General features: G+C 38.3%; 1 pseudogene; it reads right to left on the reverse strand.

Annotated features, from left to right (window-relative positions):
• Positions 1–462: 462 nt before the first annotated feature.
• LOC129038928 (high mobility group protein B3-like) lies at positions 463–7,980 on the reverse strand (annotated as a pseudogene).
• Positions 7,981–24,522: the final 16,542 nt, after the last annotated feature.

Raw genomic sequence — 24,522 nt, forward strand, 5'->3', positions numbered from 1 at the left:
CAAATAACTTCTTGATTTCTGCCTTAAATTCATTATTTACCCAGGAGTCATTCAGGAGCAGGTTGTTTACAGTTGGTAGCTCCAGATTTCTAGCCAATAACCATATATTTAACACCACCTTACAAATAGGAAAAAGGAAATGCCAGAAACATGTTTAAATGCTTTGTCACAGTAACAACAAAGTGCACAGAGTGAGGGGAACATGAGAGTTCCTTTTCATTTTGAAAATCTTTGGAAAGATGCAGAACTTTGGTGCCGTTTCAGGGTGCTCCGGACACCCATGGCCACTTCATATAAAGCACTCACAATTTCTAGGGCACTTTGAGAGACTCCAATATGATTGTAGTGAAATTTTGTAATTAAACCTAATGAGGGCAACAGACACTTCTCAAATAAGAGATGTGTCAATTATAGTGCTCCCTTACTCTAAGGCATTCACAAGGAGACAGATAAACAGGTTTTTTACTCATCCTACTCCTCCTTCTTCTCTTCTTCCTCCTTATCTTCTTCATCTTCCTCTTCCATCTTCTTCTGGGCAGCTTTAGCAGGACCCTTTGCACCAGCAAACTTTCTTTTAAACTTATAGTCAGCAGCATTCTTCTCATACTTCTCCTTCAGCTTGGCCATCTTAGGGATGTAAGGCTACTTTTCATTGTCACTTAGATTATTCCACATCTCACCCAGTTTTCTTTTTTTTTTTTTTTTTTGGCCATGTCACCAATAGAGTTGCCAGGGTTTGTGGATTTTATCTTGGGGCAGAATTCTTAACAGAAGAGGAAGAATCCAGTCGATGGCCTTTTGGGGGCATTAGGGTCCTTCTTCTTGTCTCACTTAGCTGGTCCATAATCCTTCATCTCCCAATCATAGCATACTTTATCCGCCTTTGCCATTTCACCAAATTTAGGCTTCTCTTTCCCAGACTCTGTCTTCTACCTCTCAGAGCACTTCTTGGAAAATTCTGCAAAATTGACAAGGAGACCTCTGGGTTTTTCTTCTTATGTTCTTCTCTGCACATCTGTCCAAAGAAGGCATAAGCAGACATATTGCCCTTTTTTCTCAGGGTTGTCGTTAGCCATCCTGACTGTAGTGTTCACTAGTCTAAGCAGTGCAGGGCATGACGTGCAGCTCAGCGCTCCCCAGCCTCCTCATACTAGCTGCCTCCACGAGGGCCACCTATTCCCTATTCCTTTCTTTCTTTTCTTTTCTTTCGTTTTTTATTTTTATTATTATTTTTTTATTTAGACAAAATCTCACTGTGTCATCCAGGGTGGAGTGCAGTGGTGTGATCTCAGCTCACTGCAACCTCCGCCTCCCGCGTTCAAGCGATTCTCCTGCCTCAGCCTCCTGAGTAGCTGAGGCTAGGCGCCTGCCACTACACTCGGCTAATTTTTGTATTTTTAGTAGAGATGGGGTTTCACCATGTTGGCCAGGCTGGTCTCGAACTCCTGACCTCTGGTGATCCACCTGCCTCAGCCTTCCAAAGTGCTGGGATTACAGGCATGAGCCATGGCACCCAGCCCTCTTCTTTTCAAAGTAAGTTTCCAGTGGGCTTTTCTGGAGGCCCAAGTAGCTTGCATTTATCAGTTTATAGGATTTAGATTCTGCAGTGAAGCCAGGGATAACACAAGTAAAGCAAACTTTTGAAATGAAAGCAACATGCAGCTACATAGCCAAAGAGCTCTATCTTATAGTTGTGGTAAAATATTTATGAGACAAGAATTTCAGAACAAAGCTGAAAAATATGTTAGATGCATATTTGTGGAGAATATTTTATTTTTCTTTTTTTTCTGAGAAGAATTGAATCGATAAGCCACATTTGATGAATGTTATGACTAATTCAGCTGGGTATGTTTGAGCATCAAAGACATATAATTTTTTAAAAAGCCAGAACTTTATCAATATATCAATATATGGTGGTGATGACATAACAAGGTTATTTTAAGGGTACACAGGAATAGGGACCTAGGTTTGGTACAACATCCAAATGTCATGAAAACAAGAGCATATTTCATGAAGAATCCAGGGCAGCCTTGAGATCTTCTCCTTGTTTCTCTAGCATTAGGGAAGATAAATTCTTCAAAGTAAGCCAGATGTACAATATGCACAGAGGCCACATGTAGTCTGGGTATTATATTTTGCAGCAACCTGAGGAGGTACAGGTAGTCATATTTTCATGCCCATATCCACCATTGGAGTAGCCCAATTGCCTCTGTATATCTGCTAATGTCTGCCTTGTATCAAATGTCTTCTAGTGACATTCTTTTTCCCCTCTCGACTTCCGCTTGGCCCATAATTTTCTCTTCTCTGTGATTTTGACTCACCAGGAGCCCAGAGGCCATCCGCTTCCTCATAGGATCCTTTCAGCTTCTACTTGCACTCCAGCAACTTTCATTCACAGTTCATATTCCTAGGAGAGATGAGCTGATTGATCCACCCCATCTTTTCTTATCAATCCATGGCACAATTTCTGACCCAAAGTAGCCCTTGGGTCAGATGCTACTTTCACTCCAACCATTTGTTAATGGGAAAGTCACATGGTTCATATCATAACAGGGAATTTAGGTGAGGAACTTTCATTCACAAGAATTAGATCTTGATATATTATGAGAGCACTCTCAGTGACTATGGAAATCTAAGCAAGCATTAACTAGCTTTAAGCACTCTGCCCGTCTCACCAGATTTTTGTAATCATCATATGAAATAATTTATGTGAGAGCCCTTTGTAATTTCTAAAGTAAAATATCACCATATGAATATGCATGCATTTAATTCTTTTCTTTTTTTTTTTTTTTTTTTTGAGACAGGGTCTCACTCTGTTGCCCAGGCTGGAGTGCAGTGGCATGATCTGGGCTCACTGCAACCTCCACCTCCCAGTTCAAGCGATTCTTCTGCCTCAGCCTCTCAAGTAGCCTGGACTACAGGCACATGCCACCATATCTGGCTAATTTTTGTATTTTTAGTAGAGATGGGGTTTTACCATGTTGTCTAGGCTGGTTTTGAACTCCTGGCCTCAAGTGATCCACCTGCCTTGGCTTCCCAAAGTGCTGGGATTACAGTTGTGAGCCACCGTGTCGGGTGTCATAAATTTATTTTTTAAATTATTCAGTTCCGTGTATGTAATGATTGGCTCTGAGGAATTTGTGGTCAGTTCTCAAGAATAAGGTGCTTGTTACAGATTCCCTCAAATGTGCCAACAGTCTGAATTAGAGCTTCTTAATTTAATTCAGGTCATTTCACTTCAGATGAATATTTCTGTGCGTCTCTTCAGTACATACTGAACTACATTAAGGTCTCTAGCCCAGTGCTGAACACTGTCTGGTTTTTAGGAGTAGGATACTATGTAATGTCTTCCCCCAACACACACACAAATATCTTGTTTTGAAAGTATTTTCATGACTGTAGTAATTATTTATCAATTGCCAGCTTCCAGGAAGTTACTACAAAGGCCTTATCCTCAAGGTCTGACCATCTTGAAGGACTTAAAAATGGAGTTCACAATGCTATAAAATATAAAGAGGACCTATTGTTTTTTGAGATAGTTTATCCAGCTGCACAACTAGACTAAGTAGGGGGTGTAGCCCCCACACAAGGTCACTCTCACTTCTGACACCAATTGAATGTTCAGGGATGGGAGCGGATTTCCAAAACCACCTTTGTATTTGATAATTCACTGGAAGGGCTCACAAAACTCTCTAAAAGCTGTTATACTCGTGATTATGGTTTACTACAAGGAAAGGATGCAAATTAAAATCATCCAAGGAAAGAAGTGCGTAAGACAGAGTCCAGGGAAGGTGGCATGCAGAGAGCTTCTGCTGTCCTCCCCCCTGGCATCGTGGACACAATCCTTTCCCAGCACCAATGTGAGACAACATGCATGGAGTATTGCCAACCAGGAAAGCTCACCCAAGCTTTTGTTGTCCAGAGATTTTATTGCGGCTCAATCACACACTGCTGTGTGGTTAATCTTTAGTCTCCAGGATTTGCCAGAAGTCATACTGACATCTTTAGCCTCCAGTTCCCTCCGAGACAAAACTCAAACCACATGGCCAAAAGTCCCATCATAAATCACGTTGTCAGACTGTCAGATGGCCAAAGCCTCCAGGCAAACAAAGACCCTCCTCCCCTCAGGGATGAAATATCAAGCATTTAGATCTCACCTTCCAGTAGCTTAGGGCAAAGTCCAGACCTCTCTTTGAGTAAGGTTAATTCTTCACTACACAATAACTAAGTGTAATAAGTGACATTTAACTCAATCAGAATTCTAGTAAGATGATGCTCAGGGAGGTTAGAAACCACTGGTGAGGCTGGGATAGAATCACATAAAATTGATATGCTGTATACAGAGGTAAAAATATGAACCAAGATAATCTAAGAAAGCAAACAAGGCAGGTTTTTCTATTTTCAGCCTGTCTTCCCATTTACTTAAGATAGTTTTACTGAGGTAAAACTTAATGTACCATAAAATTCACACATTTAAATTGTATAATTCAGTATTTTTATTAAACTTACAGAGCTGTGAAACCATCACCACAATCTGAGCATTTCCACCACCCCAGAAAAATCCCCTCTGCCCATTTTCAAATCCTGTTCTCACTCCCTACCCAAGGAAACCCCTGATATACTTTCTGTTTCTATAGACCTGACGTTTCTGCACAGTGCATATCAATGGAATTCTACAACATGTAGTCATTTCCATTGCACTTTTTAACATAATGTTTTGAAATTCATTCATGTCATAGCATGAATCAGTGGTTTAACCCTTTTCATTGCTGAGTTTTATTCCATTGTATGGCTACACCATACATTTTGTTTATCCATTCACCATCTGATCGATTTTTGGATTGCTTTTGTTTATTCCAATTATGAATAATGGTGTTATTAATGAACAACTTGTTATGTGGATATAGTTTATTTTTTCTCGGGTAGATATGCAATAGTGGAATTGTCAGAGTTTTTAGTAAGTTTATGTATAACTCAAACTATCAAGCTGTTCACAAAAGCGCTTGTCACATTTTACATTCCCACCAACAATGGGAATGTCCAGTTCCTCCACATTGTGTCAACACTTGTTATTTTCTGCTTTTTTTACTGTAATCATTTTAGTGGGTAAAAAGTTATTTCACATGTATTTTTCTTTTTTTTTTCTTTTCTTTTCTTTCTTTTTTTTTTTTTTTTTTTTTAGACAGAGTCTCGATCTGTTGTCCAGGCTGGAATGCAGTGGCGTGATCTCAGCTCACTAAAAGCTCGGCCTCCTGGGTTCACGCCATTCTCCTGCCTCAGCCTCCCGAGTAGCTGGGACTACAGGCACCCGCCACCACACCCAGCTAATTTTTTGTATTTTTAGTAGAGACGGGGTTTCACCATGTTAGCCAGGGTGGTCTCAATCTCCTGACCTCGTGATCTGCCTGCCTCGGCCTCTCAAAGTGCTGGGATTACAGGCGTGAGCCACGGCGCCCAGCCCATATTTTTCAAACTAGTTATAACTGCACTGGTAAAGGGCTATCATTATTGAGACGTGCATCCAAGAAAATAACAACTTCAGTAACAGGTGCTCTGTCTCTGCCTTTGCTGTGGAGAAAAGATTTTGCCATGCTTGTTCTTTGTGTTTGAAACTTTCATATCTGAGACCTGTTACTTGTGATTATCACTGGAGAAGACCAAATCCATTGATCTTCGCATGACTGTCACATCAAATCTGCCTGGCAGCAAGCACGATGTTATGTCTTTGTAAAATTTCTCACATTTACTAAAAGAGACAATAGCAAAAGTGGAGTGGATAAGATATACATAGGAATTATGGCAGGGTGGACAGGACTGGGAAACATGCTGCATTTAGATACATGATCAAAATACTTCATGGTGTCATGCAGAATGACTCTGTAAACACAACAATCTGTGTTGACCTATGGAGTAAGCTTAAATTTCTACTAGCAATATTCCACACATAACTATCTTACTCCCCACTTGCAAAAACCACCATGCACAATAAACTAACATGTGGGAAGTGAGAAAAAATGTAGGAAGAAGAAAAAATAATCCAAAGAAAGAAGGTACACAAGAAAGAAAGAGCATTGCTAGAATGTATAAATCATGGTATGATTTATAACTGGTATAAGCAAGCACTGAAATATTTAATTTCATGCCATTTGTAATGTAAAGCACAGCCAGGCTGACTAGTTTTGATAGCAGGGGAAGGGGGTTTACAGAAATGGCCTTTCATGAATACTGGAAGCTGTAGGGAACTACAGCTCAGAAGCCCCTGACCACTGGATGTGAAGCCCCGTTCACATCCCTCAGTATGATGGCATTGCTTTAATGATGCTGAGTATAGATCAAGAACCAGGAGAGCCAACTATTTGTGACCATTACCTTAATTCAGTGATTTTCAACTGCATGCTGTTTATTCCCCAGGGTGTAGTTGGCAATGTCTGGAGGCATGTTGGGCTGTCACAACATCTGGTGAGTGGAGCTCAGGCTTGCTGCTAAACATCCTAAAATGCACAGGAGAGCCTCCCACAATAAAAAATTATCCAGTCCAAAGTCGCTAGTTCTGAGGCTGAGGAATGCTGCTTTGAATAGAGGCACACTGATTATTGGCGTAAAGTCTACCTGAATAGTCACGTATGGCCCCAAATTAAAGAGCCACTCTACACACTCATTGACCTCATGCTGAAACCACTGCAGTTTCACCAGTAACTGCATATACTTATTGAATCTCTAGGCCAAGAAAAGCTGTATTATGATATACTGCATGTGCTTCTTTTCTGCCTTACTTTCAGTCACTTTTTTTTTTTTCTAGCCTTGGTGAGTTAAATCATGAACATAACCTAATCTTACAACAGAGGGAGAAATGTGAATGTTTGTGTAGGTGAGGGTGGCCTCTTCCTGCCCGTCTGTATTGTATCTAAAATGCTAAATCTATCTTTAAAAATTAAAATCCATAGGGAGTCTGAGAAATATTTTAGATAATTGTTTCCAACTCCTTTCTTCTTGCCTTTTTGGCAAAATTGTATTAATAAGAGCAAACCAAACTGCTTGAGTTTTATCTTGTATGTCCCATAACTGCTTTCAAATTTAAAAAACATAATGACATGTCTTAGAAAGCAGGTTGCAGGAAGGAAGAGAAAAAACAAAAGACTCTAAAAAACATCAACTAGAAAAATAATTCCTACAAAAGTCCCTAAGAAGATTCTAAAAACTGACTGGACTTGGAACATTTCTATTGTGCTGTATTTTATAACACAATTCCAGTCATTGTGGATTTCCCCCAGATTATTTTATATTTTTTGCTTATCTCATTTTGCAAATCAGAGAAAAGACCCTCTTTCCATCATGCAAATTTACTCTTCCTATTTCTAGTCCATCAATCTTCATGTGTGGTAATAAACGTGATAGATATATTCTGTCACGATAGCTTTATTTTTCAATAATTTTAGGTTTTCCCATTGGAAATTTTTGGGAAATGGTATAGCATATACCTCAGATTTGTCTCTTCCCCCTGAGATAAGGAAAAAGAAGCTGGGGTAATTTATGCTCCAATTCTTGTCAACCAGTGGCTGAGGACTCTCCTGGGAGAATGTGTGGATGCTGAGAGAAAATGTGTAGACAGCATAAATGCATTAAGAGCTTTTTCAATTCATTTTCAGAGAGTCAGTGATGGCTTCTTTCCCTAAACGATGTCGATATTACACTACTTTTAGTAAAGTACAGCTAAGCACAAAGTAAAACCAACAATAATGTAACTCCTCCAAATCAAGAGATATGAGTGTGGAAGGGTGGTAGGAGGTAATAAAATTGCACTTTCCTCATCTTGCTTACCAAGGAGTAAGGAGAAAAGGGTGATTTATAAAGAAACAGAAATATATGCTTAGTGTTTACATTTGTAATTTTTAAAAAACAAGTAGATGGATGAAAGTCACTGGTTTGCTTTTTCTCTTATTATTTCTTCTAACCCTGCTGTTTTGCATCTTTTTTTCTCATCCCTTAGTTACATCTTGGGCCAATTCTGTAACTTTCTGGTCACTTTCAGCTACTAAAGTTCAGACTAATTTAATGCATCAATCTGAAACTCGATTTTAATCATAGATCTTCCCTTTCTACCCCATGTCCATTTTCAAGAATAGATTTGATTCATAATCGTGGCTGCTAGAGTGATGGGGAGATGGAGTCTACTCTGACTTCCTTCTCCCATTTCATTTTCTGCGTTTAGATCTCCTGGGGTTCTGGGGGAGAAATATTAGTGGCAAGGTGTATTTACATAACTACCTGAAGGCTGATCATGGGCACTAGCCCCTGGTCTTGCTCTGATTTGAGTTCATTTTCCTTGCTGCTGGTGACATTCATAGTCATGAGAGTCCCCAGATGGCTGTATGAGTGCTCTTCTTAGTGCAATACTCCCCAGTATTCACCCAGGCCTCATCTGCTATTGTTGCCCCATTCAGAGATAGCAGCAGTGTCTCCTTAACCATGACAGTGGTTCATGCCCACAATGACTTTTCTGGAATGGACAAAACCCTGCTAGGGTTAGCAGCCTCCTGAACTCATACTTCCTCAGTTAACTGCTATGCCCCATCTCAGGGAGCCAAAGGAACTGCACACATCTTCTTTTGTACCCCTTCCAAGATCACAGAGAACTGAGATGGTTTGAGAGGCTGGTTTCCACCATCTCCTTCCAATCATACACCACAACCCCTTCCTAAGAACGTGTATGCTCCTTTATACTCCACGGGAAACATCGAGGTGGCTGTGCAGATCCTTCAAATAAACAAACATTCAGCCTTCCATTGAGAGGCAAGTGCACTCTCAGCACCGCCTCTATCTATCACTGATTCCCCTGGAGGGAATCCTCTCACTCGCTTGGATAGGAGAAAGTCTCTCACTGTGAACACTGTACTTCTCAATGTCTCTAGTTACAATCGACTTAGGCTCCCCTTCCCTAGTCCTCTCTGTGTAGACTAAGAATAGGGTCATTGATGAGAGTTAGACCATTCCTACAGCCTCTTGCTAAATTGGAAGAGAAGGCCGTGATGTCAATTAAAGATTCCTTCTTTGGAATCAAGAGTAGAGTTTCTCAGACTTCAAGGTAATTTCCTCAACATAATTTCCTCAACGCAACATACAACTTGGAGATTCTTATTAAAATACAGATCCTGGTCCACTAACTCTGAGCTGGGACCTGAGATTCTGCACTTCTAACAAGCTCCTAGGTGATGCTCAACTTGCCGATTTACAGACCACACTTCGAGAAGTAAGGATAAAGCAAGTAGCTTTTAACCACAGCTTTTGTGTGCCTTAGTTATAAATTCCAAGGAGAAATGGACGAGGGAGCTATACAAGCAAGGCAAGGGAGGACATTTTTATTTTCTATTTTAAATTATATTATTTGGAATTTGTTTTGTCTTTACTTTGTTTTAATTTTAAAATACAGAGGGTTAAGCAGCACAAAAATAATTTTTGAAAATTGTCATACTCATTGGAGGGACTTTGAATAATTTTTTTGTATTTATATGGAGTCTCTAATTTTGTTTTCTCTTTGATATAAGTGAAGGAAATACCAGCTGCTTTCAGTTAAGCAGTTAATGTCTTTCTCACTTAAGATGGACCTCATGTTGGTTTAGAAAAGAAATTTTAAATGCATTAAATTAGACTTTGGGGATAGTACACTATGCCCGGACTAAATTACTTTTGAATTCCTGGTTAAAGTCAGAAAGAATATAAACAGTCCACACGCATTTAGAATATACGACATGAAACCCTGAAAATTTCCAATATCATTCCGCCAAATAGAAACTTCCCTCAAGGGGATTTACCCAGAGAAAATACACTAATGCCTCAATGTTCAGAGTGTTTTCATCTGCATTCCTGATGCCTTACTTGGTTAGTGCTTCTACCCATATTAACTGTAGGGATTTTCACTGTTATCTCTTTTCTAATGTGAGCCTCCCCTAACGCAAGTCTTTTTGATTTATTCTTTGCTTTTCTTTCTTGCAAACTATCTTAGATGTTGTGCTGCTGAGGTTAATTGAGGATTCACGCTCTCAGACTGCAGTCCTATTTCAGGTTAGCCGTAGGTTCCCTGTACACTCAGCGCCATCTCTGGTCATGAACTGGAACTGCAAGCCAGGAAAATTCCAGAGTCATTCTCAAATCTTTGGAGTCGGCCAGGCTCTGTAATGTGGCCTGGCCTGTATTTTTACCTCTGAATCTGCTAAAGAATCTGCCCATGGGCTTGCCTGCTGCCATACTTTCTAATCTTCAAGTAGCTGGTCTCAAACTAATGCTTTTATAACACCCCCAAAGGTGGAAAGTTTCAGCAGAGAGCCAACTGATGTATTGGAGGCTAGCTCTGCATACAGTGCAAGGTGCAGACTTAAAACTTTTTTTAAAAATTCGATTGTTGAGATATCTTAGGTGTTCTCATTTTGCAGGGGCTTCCATGGGTGTTTAGATATGTAATTTCCTCAAGAAGCCTGCTAGGTAGGCTACTTTGATTTCCAAGCTAAAATGTTATTACTCAATATAAAAAATCTTTATATTTTTCTTTTTAAAAATGAATTTTAACTAAGTCTATTAGGGTTTCACCTAAAGAAGTATGTATTCTGGGTCTAGGGGACATTGTAGAAGCCCTCAACCCACACTACAAAGCAGCTTATCCTTTTATATTATTATTTTTTGACTACAAGAAGTCAATTGGCTATAGCTATAGGATTTAATTTTTCTGTAACTACTCAGTCATAAAAAGGAACGAAATAATGTCTTTTGCAGAAACTTGGATGGAGCTGGAGGCCATTATTCTAATTGAAGTAACTCAGGAATGGAAAACCAATCATCATATGTTCTCACTTGTAAGTGTGAGCTAAGCTATGAGGATGCAAAGGCATAAGAATGATATAATAAACTTTGGGGACTGTGGAGGAAGGTTGGGAGGAGGGTGAAGGATAAAAGACTACATATTGGGTACAGTGTATACTGCTTGGGTGACAGGTGCACTAAAATCTCAGAAATCACCGCTAAAGAACTTATCCATGTAACCAAAAGCCACCTGCAACCCCAAAGCTACTGAAATAAAAGTAAAAATAAATAAAAATTAAACAAATCAGGATATATCCAAGGCCTATCAAAAAAAATTTCCTGTAGCTATAAGAAGCAAAGATGCATCTATGCTAACATAAAATGAACTGATATATAGATATTCCAAGTAATTCAGAAATTAGGTAATTTTGAAATTAAAACAATTCGCATTACAGAGACAGAGATGATGCATATGTCAACATTATTGAAAATTGTGGAAATTTAATTTTTTACAGTTTCTGAATTTTTGATGATTTCCCAGAAAAAATTGTTTATCTAAAGAAAGACTGATTATCCAGATTATGTATCTGGAATATTGTCTGCCATTGTCTGCTAGAGAGTTTGGTTATTTCTCTGTGAGATAACTGGAGATTTGACTTTAAGGTCAAGATACTGACACCTACAATTTGTAACTTCACCCATGAAAAAACTTACCCTTATATTAAGCAATGGGTAAATTCTAACTAATATCTGCCAAATCATTATAAAAAACATATTATGAAGAAAAAGAAATTGTTGCTATGTTTTCTTAGTATTAGAAGATGAAGTTAAAAAATATTTCTCTACATGAGGTTAAGTTCAGGAAATAAGGTACTTGCAAGAGTGTCCTATACTTCAGTGGTGAATAGATTAAATCAAAAATTATCAAAAGTCTGATTTAAAAATGTATCTTGGGGCATTTTATTTGTTTAAAAAAACACTCAGGACTTCATGACAGATTTGCACCTCCTTAGCTCCACTCTTAGGACTTGGCAAGAGGTAAATGACTGACTCTTTCCTAGTTAGTCAGGTTAAAGACATCCACCAGTGAGAATAAAAACCCAAAAGAATCCTGAAGACAATCCAAAAGGGCAAGAGGATGAGCTACCTCCCCCAAATATTAAAATAACTCAATCTATAAAGAATCTAAATTAAAACAATATGGGATATGTGCATGGTTTAGACAAAATCATGAAAAAAAGGAACATCCTGCAATTTATACACAAATAATATATGGTAAAAGGACCATCTCAGTATCTCAATTTTGTGTGAATATTGTTTGGGTTTTTGTGAGTTTTTTGGGGGGGTGGTGGTGGCTAGTGATATTCAGAAAGAACTGTATAGCCACATGGATAAACAGAAAAATTGGATCCATTACTCACACTACACAGCAAGATAAGCTTCAAATGGATCAGACATTTAAACAAAAAAATGAAATGATACAAGTAATAGAAGAAATTTAGACCGGGAACAGTGGCTTATGGCTGAAATTCCAGCACTTTGAGAGGTCAAGGCTGATGGATTTGGCCCAGGAGTCCAAGGCTACAGTGAGCCATGATTATGCCACTGCCTTCCAGCCTGGGTGACAGAATGTGACCCAGACTCTACAAAAGAAAAGAGAAGAAAAGAAAAGAAATTTGGATGAATTCATATTTAACCTTGAGTAGGTATAACTTTCCCATCTAAAGTCCAAAATCCAGAGGCAAGGAGAAAATATAAAAGAAATTTAAAAATTGTATCACATTAAAAATAAAATACTTTTGAATTGTCAAAAACACTGTAAGCAAAGTAATAAAATTACTTATTTACAACCGAAATCATAGATAAATCATTAATATCTCTAATATACTGAATGTTTTTTAAAATAGTAAAGAGTCAATGTTTCTTTACAGATGACCTATAGAAATTCACGATCAATTCATAGAAATAAGAAATGCAAATGGTTTTAGCCATGTGAATAGATGTTCAACGTCTCTCATATTAACAGAATATACTAATTAAACCTACACCTAGAGAACATTTTTTACTTATTAGTTTGGCACAAAGTTAGAAAACATACTTTGGGAGGCTAAAGCAAACAGATCACTTGAAGTCAGGAGTTCGAGACCAGCCTGGCCAACATGGTGAAACCCTGTCTCTACTAAATATACAAAAATTAGCCAGATGTGGTTGGAGATGCTTGTAATCCCAGCTATTTGGGAGGCTGAGGCAGGAGAATTACTTGAACCTTTGAACCTAGGAGGCAAAGGTGGTAGTGAGCCGAGATCTCACCACTGCACTCCAGCCTGGGTGACAGAGCAAGACTCCATCTCAAAAAAAAAAAAGAAAAGAAAACATACTCTGTTGGTAAGCCTGTGGAAAAAGAGGCACTCTCATATATCTCTAGAGAGACATCAATATAAAGTAATTGCTATGGAAAATAATTTGAAAATGTCTGGCAAAATTACATAGAATCTATATTTTGACCTAGCAGTCTCACTTCTAAAAATCTATCCCACAGATAGATTGGCTTTTCATTGTGGGAATTATCTGATAGAGCAACTTAAATGTACATCAGTAAGAAGCTGTTTGAATTACATTACACTGCCACTCAATGCCTTACTATGTAGCTATAAAAATGAATGAGGAACATCTCTGTGTACTTCTAGGGATTGAGTGTAGGAATTATTTTTCAGTGAAAAAATAAAGGTGGAAAATTATGGATATAGTATGATCCCATTTATCTTAAAAATACTAAATGTAATTGTATATGTGCTTAATATTTTTTAAAAAGGAAATAAACATGTAAAAAATAGATACCTATTTAAGTGAAAGAAGAATTAGGAGCAAGAAAATAGTGAAAGACACCAAACTTCCTTAAATATATCTTGTTTTAATTTTTAAATTATAAGAATATTTTACATAATTAAGAAATTGTGTGAATTTTTTTAATTCTTAAAAATTCTTAATAAATCTAAGAAAATGAAACACATAAACCTAACTATGTATGTTGATGATGATATATACACACAGAGAAGACCAGTATTAGTACTAAGCAACTTTAAAATGAATTAGGTATTTATAATCACTACCAGGATACACCCTAAGGACAAAAAGGCAAAGGACTGAAAAAATAAATTGAGCTATTTTTGGGAATCATATTGTTGATAGTCATGTTTATATTGTAATTCTGACACTGTTATATCTATATGACAAGGTAAATTAAATAAATGCCTATGTAATATTCTATCACAAGCAATACCATTTATAACCAAGATTCTCAATGTAGGACTAAGAAGATAAGAGGTAAGGTAGAAGAAGCTATACAAAATCCCCGTGGTCCTGAATTTTAGCTGGAAATATAAATAGGACACATGATAGTCTTTATCTTTTATTCAAACAAATAAAATAGCTCACTGGAGAAATGACTGATTTCAGGTCTGGGCAGGAAATAAATAAGCTAAGCCTGAAACACCTTGGTATATCAGATATTAAAAAAAAAAGACCTGCGAAGACAGCAAAATATATAAGGAGCAAACTTAAGGAGGGATCATTGATTAAAAGTGGGACTATTTGAGCATCAATATCAAAAATAGCTAAAACGGGTTGAAATACATCAAAGAGGCATCATAAGTTTACAATGATTCAAAATAAAACTTTAAAAATTGTTAGTCAATTACCGTTTTGAAAACTTGTAAAAAATACATATCTATATAAACTGGTAAATAAGTTTTACCACTGATAAAGAGAAGATGAAGGGATGTTTCTATTTTTAAAGTAATCTAGCTATTAAATGAGAACTAAATGATACAGTTGGAATACCAGTATTTGGCAACCGATAATAAATTAATGAATCAAGAGTGTAAACAGCTACTCACATCCTAAAACCAGAGGTAACCAGACAGTATGTGCCTCCTGATGGACGAACACAATGGCAGCTTTGGAATAGTCTTGCCAAAACAATTAAACCTGAAAATGATTGTCTCTATATCCAACTATCAAGACAGATGAAAGAGAAGACTGAAGAATGTTAAAGAACACCACAGGGATGCATCAGCAAAATGCAGATAGTTAGAAACTCCCCGGGATAAATAATCTCATTTATTTCATAAATAAGTTGAAAAGGGAGAAAAAGTTGGAGAGGAGACTTATACATAATAACACATAAACCATTTGCCATATTTGAGCTGATTTCAATCTAGACTAAAGCAGCAAAAAATAAAACATTAAAGGCCGGGCACAGTGGCTCATGGCTGTAATCCCAGAACTTTGGGAGGCTGTGGCGGGCAGATCATGAGGTAAAGAGATCAAGACCACCCTGGCCGACATGGTGAAACCCTGTCTCTACTAAAAATACAAAAACTATCTGGGCATGGTGTCACAAGCCTGTAGTTCCAGCTACTCGGGAGGCTGAGGCAGGAGAATCGCTTGATACCGGGATGCAGAGGTTGCAGTGAACCGAGATTGCGCCACTGCACTCCAGCTTGGCAACAGAGGGAGACTCTGTCTCAAAAAAAAAAATAAATAAATAAAAATTAAAAATTTTAAAAATTAAAAATAAAGTAACAACATATGTGAGACAGTTGGAAATTGGAACAGTCACTGGATATTTTATAGCATTGAAGAATCGTTGGTGATTATTTTTAGATAATGTTACTGTGCTTGGATTTAAAAAAGAGTTCTCTTTAAGAGCTATAAACTACAGCATTTACAGAAGATATAATAAAACTGCTTCAAAACAATATGGGAAGGATGAGATATACTTGAAAAATACTGACCATAGATTAATAGTTGAAGATGTGTAATGGTTACATGGGATTTCATTGTACTCTTTGATCTACTTTTACATATGTTTGGAATTCTCCATTTAAAAAAATGACAGAACAATATGCTTGGGGATCTTGAAGAACAAATGGAACTTAAATTAGAAGTTAAAGAAAAGCTTCTTAGTGCAGAGTAAAGGTGTATAGGTTTAAGTAGGCACAGTTCATGAAACGTAGTTTCTGGTGGCTGTTGCTTGGAGTTTAAAAAGCAAAGGGAATATAAGGCTGGGATGTTAAGTAGAGATTAGGTCTTGGAGAATTTTGTATCCTGTAAAATGTGCTGTACTTTACTGTAAGGGAAGCGGGGAGTCATTAACAAGTTTTAAGCAGGAGAGTTAACACCAATGGAGTTGAATTCAGAAAGCTCAGGTAGCAGCTGTGAGGAAAATTGATTGAAGCGAGGACAGACAGCAGCAGATAAAACAGTTAGAAGCCTGTTATAGTAATTTATGAGAATTTTTTTATTATACTTTAAGTTCTGGGATACGTGTGCAGAACGTGCAGGTTTGCTACGTAGTTATACATGTGCCATCGTGGTTTGCTGCATCCATCAACCCGTCATCTACATTAGGTATTTCTCCTAATGCTCTCCCTCCCCAAGTCCCCCACCCTCTGACAGGCCCCAGTGTGTGACATTCCCCTCCCTGTTTCCATGTGTTCTCATTGTTCAACTCCCACTTATGAGTGAGAACATGCAGTGTTTCATTTTCTGTTCCCATGTTAGTTTGCTGAGAATGATGGTTTCCAGCTTCATCTATGTCCCTGCAAAGGACAAGAACTCATCCTTTTTTATGGCTGTATAGTATTCCATGGTGTATATGTGCCACATTTTCTTTATTGAGTCTATCATTGATGGGCATTTGGGTGGGTTCCAAGTCTTTGCTATTTTGAACAGTGCTGCAATAAACATACATATGCATGTACCTTGATAATGAATGATTTATAATCCTTTGGGTATATACCAAGCAATGAGATTGCTGGGTCAAATAGTATTTCTGTTCTAGATCCTTGAGGAATCACCACACTGTCTTCCACAATGGTTGAACTAATTTACACTCCCACCAATAGTGTAAAAGCATTCCTGTTTCTCCACATCCTCTCCAGCATCTGTTGTTTCCTGACTTTGTAATGATCACCATTCTAACTGGCATAAGATGGTATCTCATTGTGGTTTTGTTTTGCATTTCTCTAATAACCAGTGATTATGAGCTTTTTTTCATATGTTTGTTGCCTGCATAAATGTCTTCTTCTGAGAAGTGTCTGTTTATATCCTTCACCCACTTTTTGATGGGGTTGTTTGCATTTTTCATGTAAATTTGTTTAAGTTCCTTGTAGATTCTGGTATTAGCCCCAGAGTAGACCAATAACAAGCTCTGAAATTGAGGCAGTAATTAGTAGCCTAACAACCAAAAAAAGCCCAGGACCAGATGGATTCACCGCCAAATACTACCAGAGGTATGAAGAGGACCTGGCACAATTCCTTCTGAAATTATTCCAAACAATAGAAAAAGAGGGACTCCTCCCTAACTCATTTCATGAGGCCAGCATCATCCTGATACCAAAACCTGGCAGAGACACAACAAAAAAAGAAAATTTCAGGCCAATATCCCTGATGAACATCAATGTGAAAATCCTCAATAAAATACTGGCAAATCGAATCCAGCAGCACATCAAAAAGCTTATCCACCACAATCAAGTCAGCTTCATCCCTAGGATGCAAGGCTGGCTCATCTTATACAAATGAATAAACATAAACTATCACATAAAAAGAACCAATGACCAAAACCACATGATGATCTCAATAGACGCAGAAAAGGCCTTTGATAAAATTCAACACCCCTTCATGCTAAAAACTCTCAATAAACTAGGTATTGATGGAACATATCTCAAGATAATAAGAGCTATTTATGACAAACCCACAGCCAATATCATACTGAATGGGCAAAAGCTGGAAGCATTCCCTTTGAAAACCAGCACAATACAAAGATGCCCTCTCTCACCACTCCTGTTCAACATAGTATTGGAAGTTCTGGCCACGGCATTCCGGCAAAAGAAAAAATAAAAGGTATTCAGATAGGAAGAGAGGAAGTCAAATTGTCTCTGTTTGCAGATGACATGATTGTATATTTAGAAAACCCCATTGCCTCAGCCCAAAATCTTCTTAAGCTGATAAGCAACTTCAGCAAAGTCTCAGGACACAAAATCAATGTGCAAAAATTATAAGCATTCCTATACACCAATAATAGAGAGCCAAATCATGAGTGAACTCCCATTCACAATTGCTACAAAGAGAATAAAATACGTGGGAATACAACTTACAAGGGATGTGTAGGACCTCTTCAAGGAGAACTACAAACCACTGCTCAAGGAAATAAGAAAGGAAACAAACATATGGAAAAACATTCCATGCTCATGGACAGGAAGAATCAATATCATCAAAATGGCCATACTGCACAAAGTAATTTATAGATTCAATGTTATCCCCATCAAGCTACCATTGCTTTCTTCACAAAATTAGAAAAAATTACTTTAAATTTCATATGGAAGCAAAAAAGAGCCTGCACAGCCAAGAGAATCCTAAGCAAAAAGAACAAAGCTGGAGGCATCATGCTACCTGACTTCAAACTATACAACAAGACTACAGTAACCAAAACAGCATGGTACTGGTACCAAAACAGATATATAGACCAATGGAACAGAACAGAGGCCTCAAAAATAACACCACACATTGACAACCATCTGATCTTTGACAAACCTGAGAAAAACAAGCAACGAGGAAAGGATTCCCTATTTAATAAATGGTGTTGGGAAAACTGGCTAGCCATACGCAGAAAACTGAAACTGGACCCCTTCCTTACACCTTATACAAAAATTAACTCAAGATGGATTAAAGACTTAAACATAAGACCTAAAACCATTAAAACCCTAGAAGAAAACCTAAATAATACCATTTAGGACATAGGCATGGACAAAGACTTCATGACTACAACACCAAAAGCAATGGCAACAAAAGCCAAAATTGACAAATGTGATCTAAGTAAACTAAAGAACTTCTGCACAGCAGAAGAAACTATCATCAGAGTGAACAGGCAACCTAAGAATGGGAGAAAATTTTTGCAATCTATCCATCTGATAATTTAAAAAAAAAAACGAAAATTGACCGGACTTAGTGAATGGATATAAGAATCAGAAATACAGAAAGTCTAGGACAACTCCCAGGTTTTTGGTTTTGTTACCCATATGGATGGGATGTAATTAGATTAAAATAAAATTGGATTAATTTTTTCAGAGTTTTGGAGACTCTTATAATGTATCTTGAGCTAATAAGTGCTTAGATATTACAAAACAAGAACCGTGAATCACAACTAAGAGATGGTTCTGACACTAGTGTCCATTAATGTGAAAATCAGCAGTCACAGACTATGGCTGTCTGAATTATGCAAATGATTCTCTATGCAATGATAAATAGACATTTAAATGTTCTGAGTCACAGTCTTGCAATCTTGACAGTGCAGACAAGAATATATGCTTCCTAATCACTTAATAAAGAAGAAATTTTTTTTTCTGGATTTAAAAAAGACATTTCTAACTGATGGAAGCATTTGACATTTGGTATTTGGCATTTGAATACAAAATGAATGTTATCTTTTTACCACAATATTCTGAGTTGCTCTCTATAAAAGACTCTTTTTGTTTGTTTTTAATTTATAAAGAAGAGAGGTTTAATTGGCTTATGTTTCTGCAGGCTGTACAAGCATGGTGCCCCGAGGTAGGAGAATAGGGCCTGGAGACTGGGAACCTAAGGACTTCCTAGAACTAAATTAAATGGAAACACTTCAGCAATAACACGAATGTGAATGGCTTTGTAACTTCACTTCATCCTCTTCATTTACATAGGTGACACACACCCAGTAACATCCTCTCCATTTACATGGGGTACATACTGAGCAAATGACTTTGTAACTTGACTTCATCCTCTTTATTTACATAGAGCATACACCAAGTAACCAATGGGAAACCTCTAGAGGGAACTGAAGCTCCAGAAAATTCTGTAACCAGGGCCCTTTAGCTGCTTGCCAGGGCCCACTCCCACCCTGTGGAGTATGCTTTCATTTTCAATAAACCTCTGCTTTTGTTGCTTCATTCTTTCCATGCTTTATTTGTGTGTTTTATCCAATTCTTTGTTCAAAATGCCAAGAACCTGGACACCCTTAACTGGTAACACCAGTGTCTGCTCAGCTTGTGGGGAGGCCTCAGTGAGGTTTTACTTATGGCGGAAGGTGAAGCAGGAGCAGAAGCAGTGAAAGAAGGAATGAGAGAGAAGGAGGGGCAGGGGTGCTACACTTTACAACAACCAGATCTTGCGAGAACCCACTCACTATCATAAGGATAGCATGAAGCCATGAGGAATCCTCCCCCATGACCAAAACACCTCCCACCTCCAACATGGGGGATTATAATTCAACATGAGATTTGGCAGCGACATATATTCAAACCATATCATTCTACCCTCCCTGCCCAGCCCCCCTCCCCCCTCAAATTTCATGTCCTTAGAAGAAAACCTAGGCAATACCATTTAGGACATAGGCATGGGCAAAGACTTCTTGACTACAACACCAAAAGCAATGGCAACAAAAGCCAAAATTGACAAGTGGGATTTAATTAAACTAAAGAACTTCTGCACAGCAAAAGAAACTATCGTCAGAGTGAACAGGCTGATGGGGGATCATAATTCAACATGAGATTTGGCAGTGACATATATTCAAACCATATCATTCTGCCCTCCCCCCCACCACAAATTTCATGTCCTTCTCCTATTGCAAAATACAATCATGCCTTCCCAACAGTCCCCAAAAGTCTTAACTCATTCCATCATTAGCTCAGAAGTCCCAAGTCCCATACCAAAGTCTCATCTAGAGATGAGTTTCTTCCACCTGTGAGCCTGCAAAATCAAAACAAGTTATTTATTCCCAAGATACATGGGGTTACAAGGATTGGGTAAACATTCCCATTCCAAAAGGGGGAAATTGGCCAACAAGAAGGGGCTTCAGGCTCTATGCAAGTTTGAAACCTAGCAAGGCAGTAATTAAATGCTCTAAAATAATATTCTTTGACTTCATGTGCCTCTGTGTGGGGGTTACAACATTTCCCCTCCACACTGCCCAAGTAGAGGTTCTCTGTGTGGGCTTGCCCCTGCAGCAGACCTCTGCCTGGACACCTGGGCTTTCTCATACATCCTCTGAAATCTAGGCAGAAGCTGCCAAGCCCCTTTCACTTTTGCACTCTGTGTGCCTGCAGGCTTAACACCATGTGGAAGCTGCCCTGACTTATAGCTTGCACCCTCTGAAGCAGCAGCTCAAGCTATACCTGGGGCCCTTTGAATCAAGGCTGGTACTGGAGCAGCTGGGAGGTGGGGAACAGTATCCCAAGGCTTCACAGGGCAGCAGGGGCCTGACCCCTGCAACCATTTTTTCCTCCTAGGACTCAGGGTCTGTGATAGGAGGGGCTGCCTCAGATCTCTGAAAGGCCTTTGAGGCTTTTTTCCATTGTCTTGGCTATCAGCACCTGGGTCTTTTTAGTTATGCTAATTTCTATAGCAAATGGTTACTTTGCAGTCTACTTGAATTTTTCTTGAAAAAGCTTTTTCTTTCTTTGCCACATGAGTAGCATTTTCCAAAATCTTACACTCCACTTCCTGTTTAAATATAAATTTCAACTGTAAGTAATTTCTTTGCTCCCACACCTGAGCTAGGCAATTAGAAGTAGCCAAGCCACATCTTGAAAACTTTGCTGCTTAGAAATTTCTCCCACCAGATACCCTAAATCATCACTCATCAGTTCAAACTTTCACAGATACCTAGGGCATGACTACAATACAGCCAACCTCTTTGCTAAGGCGTAACACAGGTGACCTTTGCTCCAGTTCCCAGTAAGTTCCCCATTTCCATCTGAGACCTCATCAGCCTGGAGTTCACTGTCCATATCACTATCAGCATTTTGGTCACATTTAACTAGTCTCTAAGAAATTCCAAACTTTCCCTCATCTTCCCATCTTATTCTGAGGCCTCCAAATTCTTCCAGCTTCTGCCCGTCACCCAATTCCAAAATTGCTTCCACATTTTCAGGTATTTTTATAGCAATGCCCTAATCCTTAGTACCAATTTTCTGTGTTAGGCAATTCTTGCAGTGCTATAAAGAAATACCTGAAACTGAGTATTTTATAAAGAAAAGAGGTTTAGTTGGCTCATGGTTCTGCGGACTGTACAAGCAGAAGCTTGGCTTCTGTAGAGGCCTCAAGGAGCTTTTACGCATGGCAGAAGGCAAGTGGAAAAAGGCATATCACATTGTCAGAGGCATTTGAACAGAGCAACTCCATCTTGAATAGGTGGTGGGTAAAATAAGGCTGAGACCTACTGGGCTGCATTCCCAGGAGGAAAAGACATTCTAAGTCACAGGATGCGATAGGAGGTCGGCACAAGATACAGGTCATAAAGATCATGCTACAGTTTGCAGTAAAGCAGCAAACCTACCAAAATCGAGATTGCAAACAGGAGTGACCTCTGGTCATCCTCACTGATACGCTCCCAGCAGTGCCATGACAGTTTACAAATGCCATGGCAATGTCAGGAAGTTACCCTATATGGTCTAAAAAGGGGATGCATACATAATCCGCCCCTTATTTAGCATATAATCAAGAAATAACGATAAAAATGGGCAGCCAGCAGCCCTCGAGACTGCTCTGTCTATGGAGTAGCCATTCTTTATTCCTTTACTTTTTTACTAAACTTGCTTTCACTTTATGGACTCATTCTGAATTCTTTCTTGCACAAGATCCAAGAATCCTCTCTTGGGGTCTGGATCGCGACCACTTTCCAGTAACAACATGATAAGAACAGGAGCAAGAGAGCAAAAGGGCACGTATTTAATAGCTGTTTTCTTGTCTGTTCCTATGGGTTTGGTGTAAAAGTGTGTTTTAAATATTAAACTAATGATTCTAGCCATTAAAAGATATATGTGAAACAGTAAAGCAGCATGAGTTCCTAAAAAGGTCCTTAATAATGTAACTGTTTCCATTCCCTGGTTTGATGGGTCCAGAAAAGGGAGAAGGGAAAGTACAGGATGTATCTTGAAGCTACATTCAGATAAAAAGTGTATTGTTTATATTAGAACAGATGTTTATCTGTGCTGCTTTCCAAAGCTAAGGGAAAGTAAAGAAAGCTAAAGCCCAAGCCCACATTTGGTCACCAGGGAAGGTCTTCAAGTTCAAAAAGCCTATTTGCCTCAATTCACTGAATCTGAGAGGGTGGGGGGCTGGCACTGTCTTTAAGTAGTTACCAACCAATGCACCATGGCTCAGGCACAGCCACAATACAAGTTACGGCAAGTCTATGAGATCAGAAACTTGTCCTGCCACAAAGGAAGCTGTGTCTGCTTCTTGGGGGTCAGCATCATTCTGAGTTCTGGGGTGATCTGGATATTTAAAGTCAGTTTAATGACCTATTTGATATCATTTTTTATTGAGGCATATGTAATGTAAGTGTTACTGTAAATTCCAGTTGGCACTGGTATATATCACATGGAGATGAATTTTTGCACAGAGGGACAATAAAAGACCCATTCTTTGATTCCCTATTATAGACAATACAAAGAGCAAAAAATATCGTTTGGCTAAGCAACACAATACAAATCAGAGATATTTACCTCCAGGACTCATGACCAGATACCGAAAATGGCTTTGACTTCCAATGATTTTATCTTTATATAAGATACTTTAAAAAATTATAAATTATCTTAATGAGAAGTCCTCCAAGCTTCCCTTTTCTTACAGTTTATTATGGTTAGAGTATCTTTCTCCTACTCTTTATGACGGTATCTGCTTTAATGAATGATTAATTATAGTAGAATTCTTTGCTTTATAATTATATTTGATGAGATTCTGGCATAAGAAATCTCACACATAGGCCGGGCACGGTGGCTCACACCTGTAATCCCAGCACTTTGGGAGGCCAAGGCAGGTGGATCACGAGATCACGAGATCAGGAGATTGAGACCAGCCTAGCTAACACGGTGAAACCCCATCTCTACTAAAAATACAAAAAATTAGCCAGGTGTGGTGGTGGGCGCCTGTAGTCCCAGCTACTCAGGAGGCTGAGGCAGGAAAATGGCATGAACCCAGGAGACAGAGCTTGCAGTGAGCTGAGATTACACCACTGCACTCCAGTCTGGGCGACAGAGCAAGACTCTGTCTCAAAAAAAAAAAAAAGGAAAAAAGAAAAAAAAGAAATCTCATACATAGAGCCACAGACCTACGTAGGGAAGAAAGTATTTCTTTTGGGAAAATAAAAAGCCAGCAAAACTTCTTCGTGCTCTGGGTATTAATTTTTGTTAGAATAAGAGTTTGATCTACTCCAGATGTAACCTTCTGTGATCCAGCAAATATGACAGTTCAGGATTAAGAGACCTTTAATGTTAACTTCATTACTTTTTATGTTGTAATTGAAAGTTACATAAAAATGTACTCTGCTTCCTAGAAACTATTTGCCACAGATACACACACACACACACACATACACACCCCACTCATACAAAATGATACAAAATTATGATCAGTATTTGGTTACTTTCATTTTATAGAAATAAATGGTTATTTAAGCATGTAAGAAATACATGGTTAAAGTACTTATCCAGAATATTTAATGCATACAAAAGCTATTCTATTTACTAAAAAAGATATAATCACAATATTTTTTGAACCTCAATAAAATTCTCAAGTCATCTGAATTTTCTCCTTCTTTTACAGAGGGGTGTTTGTCATATTTTATACTGGTAAGAGTCTAAGAATTGCTGAGGACAAACCATGTATATTAAAAGTATGGTTGAATACTGTCTT

Source organism: Pongo pygmaeus, chromosome 5, assembly GCF_028885625.2.
Source record: "Pongo pygmaeus isolate AG05252 chromosome 5, NHGRI_mPonPyg2-v2.0_pri, whole genome shotgun sequence".
Taxonomy (NCBI): Eukaryota; Metazoa; Chordata; class Mammalia; order Primates; family Hominidae; genus Pongo; species Pongo pygmaeus.